General features: G+C 45.2%; 1 long non-coding RNA gene across 1 annotated transcript in view; it reads right to left on the bottom strand.

Annotated features, from left to right (window-relative positions):
* The window catches only part of LOC134928801 (uncharacterized), a 495,132-nt gene that overhangs the window by 438,010 nt on the left and 37,307 nt on the right, over window positions 1–19,815 (bottom strand). The gene's annotated exons all lie outside the window — the stretch shown is intronic.

Genomic DNA, 19,815 nt, shown 5'->3' with positions numbered 1-19,815 from the left:
GTCGGATTCGGGTGTTTTTTTTTTACAAAAACCCCTCAAAAACAGCTTAAATCATAGAATTTGGGGGTCATTTTGATCCCATAGTATTATTAACCTCAATAACCATAATTTCCACTCATTTCCAGTCTATTCTGAACACCTCACACCTCACAATATTATTTTTAGTCCTAAAATTTGCACCGAGGTCGCTGGATGGCTAAGCTAAGCGACCCAAGTGGCCGACACAAACACCTGGCCCATCTAGGAGTGGCACTGCAGTGTCAGACAGGATGGCTGATTTAGAAAATAGTCCCCAAACAGCACATGATGCAAAGAAAAAAAGAGGTGCACCAAGGTCGCTGGATGGCTAATCTAAGCGACCCAAGTGGCCAACACAAATACCTGGCCCATCTAGGAGTGGCACTGCAGTGTCAGACAGGATGGCCGATATAAAAAATAGTCCCCAAACAGCACATGATGCAAAGAAAAAAAGAGGTGCACCTAGGTCGCTGGATGGCTAAGCTAAGCGACCCAAGTGGCCGACACAAACACCTGGCCCATCTAGGAGTAGCACTGCAGTGTCAGACAGGATGGCCGATTTAAAAAATAGTCCCCAAACAGCACATGATGCAAAGAAAAAAAGAGGTGCACCAAGGTCGCTGGATGGCTAAGCTAAGCGACCCAAGTGGCCGACACAAACAACTGGCCCATCTAGGAGTGGCACTGCAGTGTCAGACAGGATGGCAGATTTAAAAAATAGTCCCCAAACAGCACATGCAGCACAAATATGGATAGTATACTTGACGACACAGAGGTAGAGCAATGGACTACTGTACCATACTGCTATATATATATACTGGTGGTCAGCAAAATTCTGCACTGTCCTCCTACTATATACTGCGCACAACTAAAATGCAGCACAGGTATGGATGGATAGTATACTTGACGACACAGAGGTAGAGCAGTGGACTACTGTACCGTACTGCTATATATATACTGGTGGTCAGCAAAATTCTGCACTGTCCTCCTACTATATACTGCGCACAACTACAATGCAGCACATATATGGATAGTATACTTGACGACACAGAGGTAGAGCAGTGGACTACTGTACCGTACTGATATATGTATACTGGTGGTCAGCAAAATTCTGCACTGTCCTCCTACTATATACTGTGCACAACTAAAATGCAGCACAGGTATGGATGCATAGTATACTTGACGACACAGAGGTAGAGCAGTGGACTACTGTACCGTACTGCTATATATATACTGGTGGTCAGCAAAATTCTGCACTGTCCTCCTACTATATACTGTGCACAACTAAAATGCAGCACAGGTATGGATGCATAGTATACTTGAAAACACAGAGGTAGAGCAATGGACTACTGTACCCTACTGCTATATATATACTGGTGGTCAGCAAAATTCTGCACTGTCCTCCTACTATATACTGCGCACAACTAAAATGCAGCACAGGTATGGATGCATAGTATACTTGACGACACAGAGGTAGAGCAGTGGACTACTGTACCGTACTGCTATATATATACTGGTGGTCAGCAAAATTCTGCACTGTCCTCCTACTATATACTGCACACAACTAAAATGCAGCACAGGTATGGATGCATAGTATACTTTACGACACAGAGGTAGAGCAGTGGACTACTGTACCGTACTGCTATATATATACTGGTGGTCAGCAAAATTCTGCACTGTCCTCCTACTATATACTGCGCACAACTAAAATGCAGCACAGGTATGGATGCATAGTATACTTGACGACACAGAGGTAGAGCAGTGGACTACTGTACCGTACTGCTATATATACTGGTGGTCAGCAAAATTCTGCACTGTCCTACTATATACTGTGCACAACTAAAATGCAGCACAGGTATGGATGCATAGTATACTTGACGACACAGAGGTAGAGCAATGGACTACTTTACCGTACTGCTATATATATTAGAGATGTGCACTTGAAATGTTTCGGGTTTTGTGTTTTGGTTTTGGGTTCGGATCCGCGGCCGTGTTTTGGGTTCGACCGCGTTTTGGCAAAACCTCACCGACTTTTTTTTGTCAGATTCGGGTGTGTTTTGGATTCGGGTGTTTTTTTCAAAAAACACTAAAAAACAGCTTAAATCATAGAATTTGGGGGTCATTTTGACCCCAAAGTATTATTACCCTCAAAAACCATAATTTCCACTCATTTTCAGTCTATTCTGAATACCTCACACCTCACAATATTATTTTAAGTCCTAAAATTTGCACCGAGGTCGCTGGATGACTAAGCTAAGGGACCCTAGTGGCCGACACAAACACCTGGCCCATCTAGGAGTGGCACTGCAGTGTCACGCAGGATGGCCCTTCCAAAAAACACTCCCCAAACAGCACATGACGCAAAGAAAAAAAGAGGCGCAATGAGGTAGCTGTGTGAGTAAGCTAAGCGACCCTAGTGGCCGACACAAACACCTGGCCCATCTAGGAGTGGCACTGCAGTGTCACGCAGGATGGCCCTTCCAAAAAACACTCCCCAAACAGCACATGACGCAAAGAAGAAAAAAAGAGGCGCAATGAGGTAGCTGTGTGAGTAAGATAAGCGACCCTAGTGGCCGACACAAACACCTGGCCCATCTAGGAGTGGCACTGCAGTGTCACGCAGGATGGCCCTTCCAAAAAACACTCCCCAAACAGCACATGACGCAAAGAAGAAAAAAAGAGGCGCAATGAGGTAGCTGTGTGAGTAAGATAAGCGACCCTAGTGGCCGACACAAACACCTGGCCCATCTAGGAGTGGCACTGCAGTGTCACGCAGGATGGCCCTTCCAAAAAACACTCCCCAAACAGCACATGACGCAAAGAAAAATGAAAGAAAAAAGAGGTGCAAGATGGAATTGTCCTTGGGCCCTCCCACCCACCCTTATGTTGTATAAACAGGACATGCACACTTTAACCAACCCATCATTTCAGTGACAGGGTCTGCCACACGACTGTGACTGAAATGACGGGTTGGTTTGGACCCCCACCGAAAAAGAAGCAATTAATCTCTCCTTGCACAAACTGGCTCTACAGAGGCAAGATGTCCACCTCATCATCATCCTCCGATATATCACCGTGTACATCCCGCTCCTCACAGATTATCAATTCGTCCCCACTGGAATCCACCATCTCAGCTCCCTGTGTACTTTGTGGAGGCAATTGCTGCTGGTCAATGTCTCCACGGAGGAATTGATTATAATTCATTTTAATGAACATCATCTTCTCCACATTTTCTGGAAGTAACCTCGTACGCCGATTGCTGACAAGGTGAGCGGCGGCACTAAACACTCTTTCGGAGTACACACTTGTGGGAGGGCAACTTAGGTAGAATAAAGCCAGTTTGTGCAAGGGCCTCCAAATTGCCTCTTTTTCCTGCCAGTATAAGTACGGACTGTCTGACGTGCCTACTTGGATGCGGTCACTCATATAATCCTCCACCATTCTTTCAATGGTGAGAGAATCATATGCAGTGACAGTAGACGACATGTCCGTAATCGTTGTCAGGTCCTTCAGTCCGGACCAGATGTCAGCATCAGCAGTCGCTCCAGACTGCCCTGCATCACCGCCAGCGGGTGGGCTCGGAATTCTGAGCCTTTTCCTCGCACCCCCAGTTGCGGGAGAATGTGAAGGAGGAGATGTTGACAGGTCGCGTTCCGCTTGACTTGACAATTTTGTCACCAGCAGGTCTTTGAACCCCAGCAGACTTGTGTCTGCCGGAAAGAGAGATCCAAGGTAGGTTTTAAATCTAGGATCGAGCACGGTGGCCAAAATGTAGTGCTCTGATTTCAACAGATTGACCACCCGTGAATCCTTGTTAAGCGAATTAAGGGCTCCATCCACAAGTCCCACATGCCTAGCGGAATCGCTCCCTTTTAGCTCCTCCTTCAATGCCTCCAGCTTCTTCTGCAAAAGCCTGATGAGGGGAATGACCTGACTCAGGCTGGCAGTGTCTGAACTGACTTCACGTGTGGCAAGTTCAAAAGGTTGCAGAACCTTGCACAACGTTGAAATCATTCTCCACTGCGCTTGAGACAGGTACATTCCACCTCCTATATCGTGCTCAATTGTATAGGCTTGAATGGCCTTTTGCTGCTCCTCGAACCTCTGAAGCATAGAGAGGGTTGAATTCCACCTCGTTACCACTTCTTGCTTCAGATGATGGCAGGGCAGGTTCAGGCGTTTTTGGTGGTGCTCCAGTCTTCTGTACGTGGTGCCTGTACGCCGAAAGTGTCCCGCAATTCTTCTGGCCACCGACAGCATCTCTTGCACGCCCCTGTTGTTTTTTTAAAAATTCTGCACCACCAAATTCAAGGTATGTGCAAAACATGGGACGTGCTGGAATTTGCCCATATTTAATGCACACACAATATTGCTGGCGTTGTCCGATGCCACAAATCCACAGGAGAGTCCAATTGGGGTAAGCCATTCCGCGATGATCTTCCTCAGTTGCCGTAAGAGGTTTTCAGCTGTGTGCGTATTCTGGAAACCGGTGATACAAAGCGTAGCCTGCCTAGGAAAGAGTTGGCGTTTGCGAGATGCTGCTACTGGTGCCGCCGCTGCTGTTCTTGCGGCGGGAGTCCATACATCTACCCAGTGGGCTGTCACAGTCATATAGTCCTGACCCTGCCCTGCTCCACTTGTCCACATGTCCGTGGTTAAGTGGACATTGGGTACAACTGCATTTTTTAGGACACTGGTGAGTCTTTTTCTGACGTCCGTGTACATTCTCGGTATCGCCTGCCTAGAGAAGTGGAACCTAGATGGTATTTGGTAACGGGGGCACACTACCTCAAGAAATTGTCTAGTTCCCTGTGAACTAACGGCGGATACCGGACGCACGTCTAACACCAACATAGTTGTCAAGGCCTCAGTTATCCGCTTTGCTACAGGATGACTGCTGTGATATTTCATCTTCCTCACAAAGGACTGTTGGACAGTCAATTGCTTGGTGGAAGTAGTAAAAGTGGGCTTACGACTTCCCCTCTGGGATGACGATCGACTCCCAGCAGCAACAACAGCAGCGCCAGCAGCAGTAGGCGTTACACGCAAGGATGCATCGGAGGAATCCCAGGCAGGAGAGGACTCGTCAGAATTGCCAGTGACATGGCCTGCAGGACTATTGGCATTCCTGGGGAAGGAGGAAATTGACACTGAGGGAGTTGGTGGGGTGGTTTGCGTGAGCTTGGTTACAAGAGGAAGGGATTTACTGGTCAGTGGACTGCTTCCGCTGTCGCCCAAAGTTTTTGAACTTGTCACTGACTTATTATGAATGCGCTGCAGGTGACGTATAAGGGAGGATGTTCCGAGGTGGTTAACGTCCTTACCCCTACTTATTACAGCTTGACAAAGGCAACACACGGCTTGACAAATGTTGTCCGCATTTCTGGTGAAATACTTCCACACCGAAGAGCTGATTTTTTTTGTATTTTCACCAGGCATGTCAACGGCCCTATTCCTCCCACGGACAACAGGTGTCTCCCCGGGTGCCTGACTTAAACAAACCACCTCACCATCAGAATCCTCCTTGTCAATTTCCTCCCCAGCGCCAGCAACACCCATGTCCTCCTCATCCTGGTGTACTTCAACACTGACATCTTCAATCTGACTATCAGGAACTGGACTGCGGGTGCTCCTTCCAGCACTTGCAGGGGGCGTGCAAATGGTGGAAGGCGCATGCTCTTCACGTCCAGTGTTGGGAAGGTCAGGCATCGCAACCGACACAATTGGACTCTCCTTGTGGATTTGGGATTTCGAAGAACGCACAGTTCTTTGCGGTGCTTTTGCCAGCTTGAGTCTTTTCAGTTTTCTAGCGAGAGGCTGAGTGCTTCCATCCTCATGTGAAGCTGAACCACTAGCCATGAACATAGGCCAGGGCCTCAGCTGTTCCTTGCCACTCCGTGTGGTAAATGGCATATTGGCAAGTTTACGCTTCTCCTCCGACAATTTTATTTTAGATTTTGGAGTCCTTTTTTTACTGATATTTGGTGTTTTGGATTTTACATGCTCTGTACTATGACATTGGGCATCGGCCTTGGCAGACGACGTTGCTGGCATTTCATCGTCTCGGCCATGACTAGTGGCAGCAGCTTCAGCACGAGGTGGAAGTGGATCTTGATCTTTCCCTAATTTTGGAACCTCAACATTTTTGTTCTCCATATTTTAATAGGCACAACTAAAAGACACAGAGGTAGCTACAGCCGTGGGCTACCGTACTGAGTCTGCTGCTAATATAGACTGGATGATAATGAGATGAAATCAATATATATATATATATATATATATATATATAATATCACTAGTACTGCAGCCAGACAGGTATATATATTTATTATGTAATGACTGATGACGGACCTGCTGGACACTGTCAGCTCAGCAGCACCGCAGACTGCTACAGTAAGCTACTATAGTAGTATGTATAAAGAAGTAAGAAAAAAAAAAAACACGGGTAGGTGGTATACAATTATGGATGGACGAGCGACTGCCGACACAGAGGTAGCTACAGCCGTGGACTACCGTACTGTGTCTGCTGCTAATATAGACTGGATGATAATGAGATTAAATCAATATATATATATAATATCACTAGTACTGCAGCCAGACAGGTATATATATTTATTATGTAATGACTGATGACGGACCTGCTGGACACTGTCTGCTCAGCAGCACCGCAGACTGCTACAGTAAGCTACTATAGTAGTATGTATAAAGAAGAAAGAAAGAAAATAAAACCACGGGTGGGTGGTATACAATTATGGATGGACGAGCGACTGCCGACACAGAGGTAGCTACATCCGTGGACTACCGTACTGTGTCTGCTGCTAATATAGACTGGATGATAATGAGATGAAATCAATATATATATATATAATATCACTAGTACTGCAGCCGGACAGGTATATATATTTATTATGTAATGACTGATGACGGACCTGCTGGACACTGTCAGCTCAGCAGCACCGCAGACTGCTACAGTAAGCTACTATAGTAGTATGTATAAAGAAGAAAGAAAAAAAAAAAACACGGGTAGGTGGTATACAATTATGGATGGACGAGCGACTGCCGACACAGAGGTAGCTACAGCCGTGGACTACCGTACTGTGTCTGCTGCTAATATAGACTGGATGATAATGAGATGAAATCAATATATATATATATAATATCACTAGTACTGCAGCCGGACAGGTATATATATTTATTATGTAATGACTGATGACGGACCTGCTGGACACTGTCAGCTCAGCAGCACCGCAGACTGCTACAGTAAGCTACTATAGTAGTATGTATAAAGAAGAAAGAAAAAAAAAAAACCACGCGTAGGTGGTATACAATTATGGATGGACGAGCGACTGCCGACACAGAGGTAGCTACAGCCGTGGACTACCGTACTGTGTCTGCTGCTAATATAGACTGGATGATAATGAGATGAAATCAATATATATATATATATAATATCACTAGTACTGCAGCCGGACAGGTATATATATTTATTATGTAATGACTGATGACGGACCTGCTGGACACTGTCAGCTCAGCAGCACCGCAGACTGCTACAGTAAGCTACTATAGTAGTATGTATAAAGAAGTAAGAAAAAAAAAACCACGGGTAGGTGGTATACAATTATGGATGGACGAGCGACTGCCGACACAGAGGTAGCTACAGCCGTGGACTACCGTACTGTGTCTGCTGCTAATATAGACTGGATGATAATGAGATTAAATCAATATATATATATAATATCACTAGTACTGCAGCCAGACAGGTATATATATTTATTATGTAATGACTGATGACGGACCTGCTGGACACTGTCAGCTCAGCAGCACCGCAGACTGCTACAGTAAGCTACTATAGTAGTATGTATAAAGAAGAAAGAAAGAAAAAAAACCCACGGGTGGGTGGTATACAATTATGGATGGACGAGCGACTGCCGACACAGAGGTAGCTACATCCGTGGACTACCGTACTGTGTCTGCTGCTAATATAGACTGGATGATAATGAGATGAAATCAATATATATATATATATAATATCACTAGTACTGCAGCCGGACAGGTATATATATTTATTATGTAATGACTGATGACGGACCTGCTGGACACTGTCAGCTCAGCAGCACCGCAGACTGCTACAGTAAGCTACTATAGTAGTATGTATAAAGAAGAAAGAAAAAAAAAAACACGGGTAGGTGGTATACAATTATGGATGGACGAGCGACTGCCGACACAGAGGTAGCTACAGCCGTGGACTACCGTACTGTGTCTGCTGCTAATATAGACTGGATGATAATGAGATGAAATCAATATATATATATATAATATCACTAGTACTGCAGCCGGACAGGTATATATATTTATTATGTAATGACTGATGACGGACCTGCTGGACACTGTCAGCTCAGCAGCACAGCAGACTGCTACAGTAAGCTACTATAGTAGTATGTATAAAGAAGAAAGAAAAAAAAAAAACCACGGGTAGGTGGTATACAATTATGGATGGACGAGCGACTGCCGACACAGAGGTAGCTACAGCCGTGGACTACCGTACTGTGTCTGCTGCTATATAGACTGGATGATAATGAGATGAAATCAATATATATATATATAATATCACTAGTACTGCAGCCGGACAGGTATATATATTTATTATGTAATGACTGATGACGGACCTGCTGGACACTGTCAGCTCAGCAGCACCGCAGACTGCTACAGTAAGCTACTATAGTAGTATGTATAAAGAAGAAAGAAAAAAAAAAAAACACGGGTAGGTGGTATACAATTATGGATGGACGAGCGACTGCCGACACAGAGGTAGCTACAGCCGTGGACTACCGTACTGTGTCTGCTGCTAATATAGACTGGATGATAATGAGATGAAATCAATATATATATATATAATATCACTAGTACTGCAGCCGGACAGGTATATATATTTATTATGTAATGACTGATGACGGACCTGCTGGACACTGTCAGCTCAGCAGCACAGCAGACTGCTACAGTAAGCTACTATAGTAGTATGTATAAAGAAGAAAGAAAAAAAAAACCACGGGTAGGTGGTATACAATTATGGATGGACGAGCGACTGCCGACACAGAGGTAGCTACAGCCGTGGACTACCGTACTGTGTCTGCTGCTAATATAGACTGGATGATAATGAGATGAAATCAATATATATATATATAATATCACTAGTACTGCAGCCGGACAGGTATATATATTTATTATGTAATGACTGATGACGGACCTGCTGGACACTGTCAGCTCAGCAGCACCGCAGACTGCTACAGTAAGCTACTATAGTAGTATGTATAAAGAAGAAAGAAAAAAAAAACCACGGGTAGGTGGTATACAATTATGGATGGACGAGCGACTGCCGACACAGAGGTAGCTACAGCCGTGGACTACCGTACTGTGTCTGCTGCTAATATAGACTGGATGATAATGAGATGAAATCAATATATATATATATAATATCACTAGTACTGCAGCCGGACAGGTATATATATTTATTATGTAATGACTGATGACGGACCTGCTGGACACTGTCAGCTCAGCAGCACCGCAGACTGCTACAGTAAGCTACTATAGTAGTATGTATAAAGAAGAAAGAAAAAAAAAAACCACGGGTAGGTGGTATACAATTATGGATGGACGAGCGACTGCCGACACAGAGGTAGCTACAGCCGTGGACTACCGTACTGTGTCTGCTGCTAATATAGACTGGATGATAATGAGATGAAATCTATATATATATATATATAATATCACTAGTACTGCAGCCGGACAGGTATATATATTTATTATGTAATGACTGATGACGGACCTGCTGGACACTGTCAGCTCAGCAGCACCGCAGACTGCTACAGTAAGCTACTATAGTAGTATGTATAAAGAAGAAAAAAAAAACCACGGGTAGGTGGTATACAATTATGGATGGACGAGCGACTGCCGACACAGAGGTAGCTACAGCCGTGGACTACCGTACTGTGTCTGCTGCTAATATAGACTGGATGATAATGAGATGAAATCAATATATATATATATAATATCACTAGTACTGCAGCCGGACAGGTATATATATTTATTATGTAATGACTGATGACGGACCTGCTGGACACTGTCAGCTCAGCAGCACCGCAGACTGCTACAGTAAGCTACTATAGTAGTATGTATAAAGAAGAAAAAAAAAAAACCACGGGTAGGTGGTATACAATTATGGATGGACGAGCGACTGCCGACACAGAGGTAGCTACAGCCGTGGACTACCGTACTGTGTCTGCTGCTAATATAGACTGGATGATAATGAGATGAAATCAATATATATATATATAATATCACTAGTACTGCAGCCGGACAGGTATATATATTTATTATGTAATGACTGATGACGGACCTGCTGGACACTGTCAGCTCAGCAGCACCGCAGACTGCTACAGTAAGCTACTATAGTAGTATGTATAAAGAAGAAAGAAAAAAAAAACCACGGGTAGGTGGTATACAATATTATATATATATTATATACAATTATATATATATATATATATATATATATATTAAACTCACTGGTGGTGATTATTAAACTGGTGGTCAGGTCACTGGTCACACTATCAGCAACTTGCAAGTAGTACTCCTAAGCAGACAATCACAATATATATTATACTGGTGGTCAGTGTGGTCACAATGGCAGTGTGGCACTCTGGCAGCAAAAGTGTGCACTGTACGTTATATGTACTCCTGAGTCCTGCTCTCAGACTCTAACTGCTCCCCACTGTCAGTGTCTCCCCCACAAGTCAGATAATACAGTCACACTATCTATCACTTCAGCAAGTAACTACTAGTACTCCTCCTAATGCTCCCCAAAATTACTACTGTGTCTCTCTCTACTGTCTCACTCTCTTCTCTATAAACGGAGAGGACGCCAGCCACGTCCTCTCCCTATGAATCTCAATGCACGTGTGAAAATGGCGGCGACGCGCGGCTCCTTATATAGAATCCGAGTCTCGCGATAGAATCCGAGCCTCGCGAGAATCCGACAGCGGGATGATGACGTTCGGGCGCGCTCGGGTTAACCGAGCAAGGCGGGAAGATCCGAGTCGCTCGGACCCGTGTAATAAAACCTGAAGTTCGGGCGGGTTCGGATTCCGAGGAACCGAACCCGCTCATCTCTAATATATATACTGGTGGTCAGCAAAATTCTGCACTGTCCTCCTACTATATACTGCGCACAACTAAAATGCAGCACAGGTATGGATGTATAGTACACTTGACGACACAGAGGTAGAGCAGTGGACTACTGTACCGTACTGATATATGTATACTGATGGTCAGCAAAATTCTGCACTGTCCTCCTACTATATACTGCGCACAACTAAAATGCAGCACAGGTATGGATGCATAGTATACTTGAAAACACAGAGGTAGAGCAATGGACTACTGTACCCTACTGCTATATATATACTGGTGGTCAGCAAAATTATGCACTGTCCTCCTACTATATACTGCGCACAACTAAAATGCAGCACAGGTATGGATGCATAGTATACTTGACGACACAGAGGTAGAGCAGTGGACTACTGTACCGTACTGCTATATATATACTGGTGGTCAGCAAAATTCTGCACTGTCCTCCTACTATATACTGCACACAACTAAAATGCAGCACAGGTATGGATGCATAGTATACTTTACGACACAGAGGTAGAGCAGTGGACTACTGTACCGTACTGCTATATATATACTGGTGGTCAGCAAAATTCTGCACTGTCCTCCTACTATATACTGCGCACAACTAAAATGCAGCACAGGTATGGATGCATAGTATACTTGACGACACAGAGGTAGAGCAGTGGACTACTGTACCGTACTGCTATATATATACTGGTGGTCAGCAAAATTCTGCACTGTCCTACTATATACTGTGCACAACTAAAATGCAGCACAGGTATGGATGCATAGTATACTTGACGACACAGAGGTAGAGCAATGGACTACTGTACCGTACTGCTATATATATACTGGTGGTCAGCAAAATTCTGCACTGTCCTCTTACTATATACTGCGCACAACTAAAATGCAGCACAGGTATGGATGCATAGTACACTTGACGACACAGAGGTAGAGCAGTGGACTACTGTACCGTACTGCTATATATATACTGGTGGTCAGCAAAATTCTGCACTGTCCTCCTACTATATACTGCGCACAACTAAAATGCAGCACAGGTATGGATGCATAGTATACTTGACGACACAGAGGTAGAGCAATGGACTACTGTACCGTACTGCTATATATATACTGGTGGTCACAGCAAAATTCTGCACTGTCCTGCTACTATATACTACAATGCAGCACAGATATGGAGCGTTTTTCAGGCAGAGAACGTAGATATTTTCAGCACACTGGGGTACATTTACTAACATTCGTAATTTCCGAAAATAGGTCAAAGTTCAATCACGAATGACATCGACAGTGTAAAACTGCAACTTTTTGAATTTATTACGATGGATTTACTAAGCTGTCGTATTCGTGTTTTTCTTTTCTTCCGATGTCGATGTCATTCGTTTTTTTTTACCTAATTTTACGGCAGTGATTAGCAAAACACTGCCGTTTTTTTTTACAATCAATCTCGGCCGGATCTGTGTGATCCGTGCTGGGGTTCTTTTTATTTTTTATTTTTAATTAAACAATGTAAAATCCCCAAAAAAAATGCGTGGGGTCCCCCCTCCTAAGCATAACCAGCCTCGGGCTCTTTGAGCCGATCCTGGTTGCAGAAATATGGGAAAAAAAATGACAGGGGTTCCCCCATATTTAAGCAACCAGCATCGGGCTCTGCGCCTGGTCCTGGTCCCAAAAATACGGGGGACAAAAAGAGTAGGGGTCCCCCGTATTTTTAAAACCAGCACCGGGCTCCACTAGCTGGACAGATAATGCCACAGCCGGGGGTCACTTTTATATAGTGCCCTGCGGCCGTGGCATCAAAAATCCAACTAGTCACCCCTGGCCGGGGTACCCTGGGGGAGTGGGAACCCCTTCAATCAAGGGGTCCCCCCCCCCCCAGCCACCCAAGGGCCAGGGGTGAAGCCCGAGGCTGTCCCCCCCCCCATCCAATGGGCTGCGGATGGGAGGGCTGATAGCCTTTGTTGTAAAATAAAAGATATTGTTTTTAGTAGCAGTACTACAAGTCCCAGCAAGCCTCCCCCGCATGCTGGTACTTGGAGAACCACAAGTACCAGCATGCGGCGGAAAAACGGGCCCGCTGGTACCTGTAGTACTACCACTAAAAAAATACCCAAAAAAACACAAGACACACACACCGTGAAAGTATAATTTTATTACATACATACACACATACATACATACTTACCTTATGTTCCCACGCAGGTCGGTCCTCTTCTCCAGTAGAATCCAAGGGGTACCTGTTGAAGAAATTCTACTCACCAGATCCAGTGGTCCAGGCTCCTCGGCAAATCCAGGGATAATCCACGTACTTGAATAAAACAAAAAAAACGGTTGCCCGACCACGAACTGAAAGGTGACCCATGTTTGCACATGGGTCACCTTCCCACGAATGCCAGAAACCCACTTTGACTTCTGGCTAAGTGGGTTTCTTCAGCCAATCAGGGAGTGCCACGTTGTAGCACTCTCCTGATCAGCTGTGTGCTGCTGTCCTCACTGACAGGCAGCACGCGGCAGTGTTACAATGTAGCGCCTATGCGCTACATTGTAACCAATGCTGGGAACTTTCTGCTCAGCGGTGACGTCACTTTAGGTCAACCGCAGGGCACAAAGTTCCCATCATTGGTTACAATGTAGCGCATAGGCGCTACATTGTAACACTGCCGCGTGCTGCCTGTCAGTGAGGACAGCAGCACACAGCTGATCAGGAGAGTGCTACAACGTGGCACTCCCTGATTGGCTGAAGAAACCCACTTAGCCAGAAGTCAAAGTGGGTTTCTGGCATTCGTGGGAAGGTGACCCATGTGCAAACATGGGTCACCTTTCAGTTCGTGGTCGGGCAACCGTTTTTTTGTTTTATTCAAGTACGTGGATTATCCCTGGATTTGCCGAGGAGCCTGGACCACTGGATCTGGTGAGTAGAATTTCTTCAACAGGTACCCCTTGGATTCTACTGGAGAAGAGGACCGACCTGCGTGGGAACATAAGGTAAGTATGTATGTATGTGTGTATGTATGTAATAAAATTATACTTTCACGGTGTGTGTGTCTTGTGTTTTTTTGGGTATTTTTTTAGTGGTAGTACTACAGGTACCAGCGGGCCCGTTTTTCCGCCGCATGCTGGTACTTGTGGTTCTCCAAGTACCAGCATGCGGGGGAGGCTTGCTGGGACTTGTAGTACTGCTACTAAAAACAATATCTTTTATTTTACAACAAAGGCTATCAGCCCTCCCATCCGCAGCCCATTGGATGGGGGGGGGACAGCCTCGGGCTTCACCCCTGGCCCTTGGGTGGCTGGGGGGGGGGGACCCCTTGATTGAAGGGGTTCCCACTCCCCCAGGGTACCCCGGCCAGGGGTGACTAGTTGGATTTTTGATGCCACGGCCGCAGGGCGCTGTATAAAAGTGACCCCCGGCTGTGGCATTATCTGTCCAGCTAGTGGAGCCTGGTGCTGGTTTTAAAAATACGGGGGACCCCTACTCTTTTTGTCCCCCGTATTTTTGGGACCAGGACCAGGCGCAGAGCCCGATGCTGGTTGCTTAAATATGGGGGAACCCCTGTCATTTTTTTCACCATATTTCTGCAACCAGGATCGGCTCAAAGAGCCCGAGGCTGGTTATGCTTAGGAGGGGGGACCCCACGCAATTTTTTTAAAAAAAATAAGCACTTTCCCACCCCTTCCCACTGATATACATGCACGGATCTCATGGATCCGTGCATGCCTATCCAATCACGAATAAAAAAAAAAGTTCTGTTTTTTTTTAGCACTTTTTTACGAGTTGAAATTTTTCACGGCAGTGTTTGTTCTTTTTTGGCTTTGCACTTCTTAGTAAATGACCGAGATTCATACTTAAACAGCCGCGTTTTGACCGATGGTGTATTCATTCGTAATTTTTTACCTGAACTTGCAAAAAATTACGAATGCCCTCATCACTGCCGTGATTAGTGTTTAGTAAATGACCGAGATTAACCGAGATGACACTTTGAAGAAAAAACGGCATCTCGGTCAAAATCGGGAGCTTAGTAAATATACCCCACTGAGCACAGATATTTGCAAGCACACTGAGCACAGATATTTGCAGCACACTGAACACAGAAACTGAGAGAACGCAGCCACGTCCTCTCGCTATCATCTTCAAAGCACGAGTGAAAATGGCGGCGACGCGCGGCTCCTTATATAGAATACGAATCTCGCGAGAATACGACAGCGGGATGATGACGTTCGGGCGCGCTCGGATTAACCGAGCAAGGCGGGAAGATCCGAGGCTGCCTCGGAACCGTGTAAAATGGGTGAAGTTCGGGGGGGGGGGGGTTCGGATCCCGAGGAACCGAACCCGCTCATCTCTAATTCATATAGTGTATATTATATTGCCAAACAAATCTAATTGCTGCATCATGACTGTTAAAGCCTTTCTCTGGTGAACTCAAAAGCTAACCCTTTATTTATCCCATTCCCAAATACTTAATGGGGGTAATTCTGAGTTGATCGCAGCAGTAAATTTGTTAGCAGTTGGGCAAAACCATGTGCACTGCAGGGGGGCAGATATAACATTTGCAGAGAGAGTTAGATTTGGGTGGGTTATTTTGTTTCTGTGCAAGGTAAATACTGGATGCTTTATTTTAACACTGCAATTTAGATTTCAGTTTGAACACACCCCACCCAAATCTAACTCTCTCTGCAAATGTTATATATGCGCCCCCTGCAGTGCACATGGGGGGTAATTCCAAGTTGATCGCAGCAGGATTTTTGTTAGCAATTGGGCAAAACCATGTGCACTGCAGGGGAGGCAGATTTAACATGTGCAGAGAGAGTTAGATTTGGGTGTGGTGTTTTCAATCTACAATCTAATTTGCAGTGTAAAAATAAAGCAGCCAGTATTTACCCTGCACAGAAACAAAATAACCCACCCAAATCTAACTCTCTCTGCAAATGTTATATCTGCCCCCCCTGCAGTGCACATGGAGGGTCATTCCGAGTTGTTCGCTCGTTATTTTTTTCTCGCAACGGAGCGATTAGTCGCTAATGCGCATGCGCAATGTCCGCAGTGCGACTGCGCAAAGTAAATTTGCTATGCAGTTAGGTATTTTACTCATAGCATTACGAGGTTTTTTCTTTGTTCTGGTGATCGTAATGTGATTGACAGGAAGTGGGTGTTTCTGGGCGGAAACTGGACGTTTTATGGGTGTGTGCGAAAAAACCGCTACAGTTTCTGGGAAAAACGCGGGAGTGGCTGGAGAAACGGAGGAGTGTCTGGGCGAACGCTGGGTGTGTTTGTGACGTCAAACCTGGAACGAAACTGACTGAACTGATCGCAGATGCCGATTAAGTCTGGAGCAACTCAGAAACTGCTAAGAAGTGTCTATTCGCAATTCTGCTAATCTTTCGTTCGCAATTTTGATAAGCTAAGATTCACTCCCAGTAGGCGGCGGCTTAGCGTGTGCAAAGCTGCTAAAAGCAGCTTGCGAGCGAACAACTCGGAATGACCCCCATGGTTTTGCCCATTTGCTATCAAAAATCCTGCTGCGATCAACTCAGAATTACCCCCATGGTTTTGCCCATCTGCTAACAAATCTGCTACTGCGATCAACTCAGAATTAGGCCCAATGGCCCTCATTCCGAGTTGATTGCTAGCTGCTTTCGTTCGCAGCGCGGCGATTAGGTAAAAAAGTGGCATTTCTGCTCATGCGTATGGGGCGCAGTGCGCACGCGCGACGTACTTTCACAAAAGCCGATTCAGTTTCACACAAGGCCTAGCGATGCTTTTCAGTCGCACTGCTGGCCGCAGAGTGATTGACAGGAAGTGGGTGTTTCTGGGTGGTAACTGACCATTTTCGGGGAGTGTGTGTAAAAATGCAGGCGTGCCGAATAAAAATGCAGGAGTGGCTGGGAAAACGTAGGCGTGGCTGGCCGAACGCAGGGCGTGTTTGTGACGTCAAAACAGGAACCAAACAGTCTGAAGTGATCGCTAACTAGGAGTAAGTCTCGAGCTGCTCAGAAACTGCACAATCTTTTTTTGGAGCAGTTCTGCGATCCTTCGTTCGCACTTCTGCTAAGCTAAGATACACTCCCAGAGGGCGGCGGCTTAGCGTTTGCACAGCTGCTAAAAGCAGCTAGCAAGCGAACAACTCGGAATGAGGGCCTATGAGTCTACAGGTGATAACTTACATGCAGAATTGCAGCCAAAACTTCCAGTCACCTCAGATTGGAGCTCATTCACAGGAGGAAGCTATTTGCGTCGCTGCCGTGTATTTATGCAGTAAATTGTTTTTATTGCATCATTGGGAAATATACTGTAGTACATGGTTTCTTTTTTCTAGCTTTTATAATTACCCTAATCATATATATATATATATATTTTTAAACCGACTCCCTAATGACAATATGCAAATAAACATTTTCTCATGGAAATAAAATAAATGATTTCCTTTAAGTCACTCTAAACAAGATCTTCTAATTAGCATATGATTGATACTTTCCCCAAAAATATTTTTAGAGTGGTCATTTTCCAGCAGAATACTGAGGATTTCAGTACATTATGGGGGTCATTCCAAGTTGATTGCTCGCTAGCAGTTTTTAGCAGCCGTGCAAATGCATTGTCGCCGCCCACGGGGGAGTGTATTTTCACTTTGCAGAAGTGCGAACGACTGTGCAGCAGAGCGCCTGCAAAAACATTTTGTGCAGAACAAGACCAGACCTGTACTTACTCTTCGTGTGCGTTGAATCTAACGTTGGAGGGTTGGCTTTTGACATCACACACCCGCCCAGCGTTTGGCCAGCCACGCCTGCGTTTTCCTTGGCACGCCTGCGTTTTTCTAAGCACTCCCTGAAAACGGTCAGTTGACACCCAGAAACACCCCTTTCCTGTCAATCTTCTTGCGGCCGCCAGTGCGAATGAAAACGTCGCTAGAACCTGTGCAAAACCACAATGGACTTTGTACCCGTACGTAGCGCGTGCACATTGCAGTGCATACGCATGCGCAGAAATGCAAATTTTTAGCCTGATCCCTGCACTGCGAACAACGGCAGCTAGCGATCAACTCGGAATGACCCCCAATATGCAAATAAACATTTTTTTCATGGAAATAAAATAAATGATTTCCTATAAGTCACTCTAAACAAGATCTGCTAATTAGCATAGGATTGACACAGTCATTTTCCAGCCAAATACTGAGGATTTCAGTACATTATATGGGAAAATGATTCCCAATTTGACATTGATGAAACAACTACAGTACAGAGCGTGTCACGTTACAATAAGATGATTGGATTCACAGTACATAACAATATGAATTTTCTCTGCCTAAACAAACCAGTTTATTATTGATAGCTTTGAACAATGAACGCATTGAGTAATTGAATGTTGTTTAATCCGCCTGCCGGCGCTCAGTAGCTGCCTCCTAGCAGGAGGTTAAAATAAAGTGAATTCTTTATTTACCCTCGGCACATGGCTCAGTCTACGTACAGGAGTCTCATTATCATATTCCGCTAAATAATTCAGCGAGGTGGCATCGCTAGCACACTCAGAAAGGTGTGCTTTATTGCATGCATTACGATGGCATGGAAACCTCACTGCAGCAAAAATAGCAGCCGCACAAAAACAAAAATATAATATAGATGTGGCTAAAATGAAATAACGTGTCTGTCCTATGCGTCTGTGTTGAGATTTAAGCAGTGCCATATTATTATTTAATGTACTGTAGCAGCTACAGCCTACACGACAGACCAATTGCCTTTATTTGATAAAGATATGTTCCCTGCATATGTACACTACAATTGTCTGATAAATAACACTGGTCAACATGATTTTTTTCACAAGAAAACGGAATAGTGACTATAGTTTAGTTTTAAATTCTGAATTCAAAATATGTGATTAGAATTTTTCCATCAGGCACAGGGGCCTATTTATCCAAGGATGCGGATAACAGGTGATAAAATCGCCTAAACTCGCACTGCAATAATTGATTACATCACAGGGATGTATCAATTATGGCATGTAGGGACAGAGCTTGCGAGCAAACTCTGTCCCTGCGATGACAACCCGCAGCACCATCGGGGTATTTTTCATAAAAAATACCCAGATGTCCTGCTGCAAATACGCTGCCCCCACCGTCATCGCCGCTACCGCCAGTTGGCTCTCCCCCCCGCGACTAGCCCCCCTCCCCCCGCAGGGTCATATACTTACCAGTCCTGGGAGCCGGTCCACGCTGCTCCTGCTGGACTGTCAGGCGCCGGATCCTGTGTGCTGCGGTGACCCTGGGTGCTGTAAAGTGCGCTGCCGCTTTGCAGCATCACTTTACTTCACCGGGGTCACAGCGCAGCATATGGGGGACCCGGCGCCCAGCAGCACTCACTGGAGCAGCGGACACCGGCTCCCTGGACTGGTAATTTTTTTTTTTTTACTTTGATCAGCTTGTGTGTCCATCGGACACACATAGCTGATCACTGAAACCTGGTCCCTCACAGCTTTCTAAAAAAAAAAGTGGTGGGCGTGGTGCAGCGTGAGGGGGCATGGCTGCGGTAAATCACGCTGTAATAGGGTGGCACAGGGGACGTGGCCACGTATTTGTGTCATCGTGTTCCTGCAAAGATATGGGGCCAGATGTACTAAGCTTGAAAAGTGAT

The sequence above is a fragment of the Pseudophryne corroboree genome, chromosome 5, assembly GCF_028390025.1.
Source record: "Pseudophryne corroboree isolate aPseCor3 chromosome 5, aPseCor3.hap2, whole genome shotgun sequence".
Taxonomy (NCBI): domain Eukaryota; kingdom Metazoa; phylum Chordata; class Amphibia; order Anura; family Myobatrachidae; genus Pseudophryne; species Pseudophryne corroboree.
The sequence above is the reverse complement of the archived record's forward strand: the minus strand, read 5'-3'. Positions and strand labels throughout refer to the sequence as shown.